Source organism: Apodemus sylvaticus, chromosome 10 (genome assembly GCF_947179515.1).
Source record: "Apodemus sylvaticus chromosome 10, mApoSyl1.1, whole genome shotgun sequence".
NCBI classification, from domain to species: Eukaryota; Metazoa; Chordata; class Mammalia; order Rodentia; family Muridae; genus Apodemus; species Apodemus sylvaticus.
In genome coordinates, this window is record NC_067481.1 from 5601451 (window position 1) to 5605473 (window position 4023).

At 41.2% G+C, this 4023-nt stretch overlaps 1 pseudogene; it reads left to right on the forward strand.

Annotated features, from left to right (window-relative positions):
- Window positions 1-2127: 2127 nt before the first annotated feature.
- On the forward strand, window positions 2128-3821 carry LOC127693510 (40S ribosomal protein S27-like; annotated as a pseudogene).
- Window positions 3822-4023: the final 202 nt, after the last annotated feature.

Here is a 4023-nt window from a genome sequence, read left to right on the forward strand (position 1 = left end):
TCTAAGACAGCCAGGGCTACACAGAGAAACCCTGTTTTGAAAAAACCAAATCCAAAAAAAAAAAAAAAAAAGAGGAAGAGAGAGTGCCAGGGGGCCAACCAGCCCTTCCTAGGTGAACCCCAACACTGCAAACACAACCAAGCACTCCATGTACTATGGTCTGAGATTCATTAATTTCCTACCCACAGCATGCCAGGAAATGGCCAGGGACTCTGTTTCCATTTGGTGTGGTCATTATACATTCATCAGCATGACCACTTTTAAAATGGGCAGTTCTCTTGCTTCTGAGTAGTCCCCCAGGGGCCTCAGAGGCCAGTACATGTCAATGCATGTCAGTCATGGGGGGGGGGGGGGCCAGGTACCTGTAAGCATGCTATCACACATAACAAGATCAGCCAGGGTTGCCTGTGGGATTTCAGTTGCTAATCAGCATTGCTTAAAACCCAGAGGCATTGAGGCTGGAGAGATGATTCAGTAATTAAGTCTGTTCTCCCAGAGAATCCAGGTTCACTTCCCAGCACCCTACGTGGCAACTCACAACTATCTGTAACCGCAGTTCTGGCAGATCCGACACCCTCTTTTGGCCTCTGTAGGCACCAGGTACACATGTGGTGCCCAGGCATACATGCAAGCAAAAGACTTGCACACATTATTTTTTATATTAATACAGGGTGTGCTGGCGAGATAGTTCAGCAGATGAAAGTGCTTGCTTGCTGCCAAGTCTGACAACATGAGTCTGATTTCCAAACACCCCAAGGCTGTCTTCTCACCTCCGCACAGGCACCGTGACACACGAATAGACACTCGGTGCATCTGCATGCATGTCACACATACATGAATAAATGTAAGATATAAAGGTGAAGGTAAGAGGATCACGGATTCAATGCCAACTTTACCCTATCTCCAAGAATAAAAATAAATAAATAAAAATTAAAATAAAATAGGGCATAGCAGTACAACCCAGGATTAGGGCAGCAGAGGCAGGAGGACCTCTGGAAGCCTAAATGGGTTTATACTGTCAGTTCTATGAAAACCATCATATATATGGCACACACACACACACACACACACACCAGAGTCATGGACTATTGGAGGGGTGTTAAAATAATTTATTAAGGGGCTGGAGAGATGGCTCAGTGGTTAAGAACACTAACTGTTCTTCCAAAGGTCCTGAGTTCAAATCCCAGCAACCACATGGTGGCTCACAACCATCTGTAATGAGATCTGATGCCCTCTTCTGGTGTGTCTGAAGACAACTACAGTGTACTCATATGCATAAAATGAATAAATAATTTTTAAAAAGTCTGTCCATCCAATTTGTCTTCTCTCTTGTCTCTTGTGGCTCTCCCCACATCTCCCTTTTATCTCTTACTATTTCCCAGAATCCTCTCCCTTCCTGCCAGTGTCCCACCTCCTATTTCCTACCTCAGTTCATTGGCCATCAGTTTTTTTATTGATAGGTGATGTATATAAGAAAAAGCTCTTTTTCTTACATCAATAAAGTATATACATATTAACAATTATAAAAAATCTGGTAAGAATTACATTCACAATGTCTAGTCCATTTGTTTTTGGCAACTTTGGAGAAAGTACTCTACTATCTATCCTGTCTTGGAAAGTCAGGCTTCTATCTTTAAGTTACTTTCTGTCATAATGTATACACACCTTAAAACATCTTTCTAAATCCTAACAGTGTAAGCTTAATTGCAAGGCCATCTAGTCTTCCAGCCCATCAGAGGCCTGAGAAGGAATAAATATTCCCTGAGTATGCAGGCAGTACAAAGCAAGAGGCTTCCAAAACTATAGAAATGACAGAGGTTTCTAGTCACCTGCACGGTCATCTACAAATCATGTCTATAACATTGGGGCATCCATCTCCGGCCTTCTGGCTTAGTATGTGACAGACTCTTTTGTGAAACAGGAATTATGAAGGACTTGCCTACCTTGTTGTTGCAAAGTTTGATGGTCAACTTTCCTGTAGTTGTTTGTCCAGTATGGACATTATTCCGTCTGTAGTTGAGGCAAGGGAATCCCCCCAGCCACCCCCACCCCTGGTGGCTAGCTTGCCACATATGAAGCAAACTTCATATGGGGGTTATTGGGGCTTGTCATCTTCATTGAAACGGAATGTGGATGCTGCCAGGAGCAGGTCTGTCTGCCTCCTTGTCAAAAAAAGGATCACTTATTAATAAAACATTCTAAGTGCCATACTCTGCAAATCTGTGAGGATTTTAAAGACTATCTACCTATAATATAGCTGAACAGTTTTGGCTTTCACTATCTCCTATCTGTTCAATTTTGAAAAAAATATTTCTGTAATAAACTAGATTAGTATCTGCTATGACCAAGTTTGACTGATTGATTGCTAACTTGAATTCCTTAATTATCCTAAACAGTTTGTAATAGATTTCTTTTTTATTAAATATTTGCTTTATTTACATTTCAAATGTTATCTCCTTTCCTCGTTACCCCTCTGAAAACCCCCTATCCCCTCCCCTTCCCCCTCCCCCTGCTTACCAACCCCCCCTCCCACTTCCCTGACTTGGCATTCCCCTAAACTGGGGCAAAGTCTTCACAGGACCAATGGCCTCTCCTCTCATTGATGTCTGAAAAGGCTATCCTCTGCTACATATGTAGCTGGAGCCATGGGTCCCTACATGTGTACTATTTGATTGCATATTTCTGTAATAAACTAGATTAGTATCTACCATGACCAAGTTTGATTGATTGACTGCCAACTTTAATTTCTTACTTATCCTAAACAGTTTGTAATAGATTTCAAATGGACTAGAACTTAACACTGCATTTTTTAAAGAATTGCATAGATACAATACCTTAGAGTTGAAACATAGAATGTAACTTTAATTTTGTATCAATATCAAAGATCTATAGCAATGTAAGATGTTACATTGCTTGTTAATACTCTTTGTTCTTTTAAGCCCAGCACTTGGGAGGCAGAGGCAGGTGGATTTCTGAGTTCGAGGCCAGCCTGGTCTACAGAGTGAGTTCCAGGACAGCTGGAGCTACACAAAGAAGTCCTGTTTTGAAAAACAATATATATATATATATATATATATATATATATATATATATATATATATATACACACACACACACACACACACACATATACACACTCTTTGTTCTAAGAGTAGATTCAATAATCTACCCTTTTGAAATTATTTCTATATTATTCCCATGTCCCCTCTTTAATGTTCATATCCTCTCCCCTCTTTCTCTATAACATTAGATAAGAGAGAAAGAAGGACAGAGGAAAGAAATAAATCCCTGAGTCTAACCTCTCTTATTCTGTTTTCTCCCTGGTCCAATATCATTACAATTTATTATCACTCCCTTAAATGACAATAAACATCCATCATCCATAGAATGATCAAACCCCATCCACCCCACCTCTTGGAAATAGGGTGGAGTTTTCTCTTTTCTGAGGACCCAAGAGCACTAGGGAAATGGTCAAGTCTTAAGAAAGCTAGCTGTCCTTTCCGGAGGTGACGACCTCCCTACAAGAACATGCCTCCTCGCAAAGGATCTCCTTCACCCCTCTCTAGAAGAGGAGGAGAGGAAACACAAGGAAAAGCGCCTGGTGCAGAGCCCCGATTCCTACTTTATGGATGTGAAATGCCCAGGATGCTGTAAAGTCACCACAGTCTTTAGCCATGCACAAATGACAGTCTTGTATGGTGGCTGCTCCACTGTCCTGTCAGCCTACAGGTGGAAAAGCAAGGCTGACAGAAGGACGCTCCTTCAGGAGGAAGCAGCACGGAAAGACCCTGATTCAAGATGAGTGGGGACCTTCCCAATAAACACATATTGGATATAGAGATAGAGATAGAGATAGATAGAGATAGAGATAGAGATAGAGATAGAGATAGAGATAGAGATAGAGATAGAGATAGAGATAGAGATAGAGATAGAGATAGAGATAGAGATATGCCTGAGAAAGTTCAGGCTTAAATGAAGTCATGACTGAATCAGTCCGTAAGAATGAGTAACTTGAGGTCATCT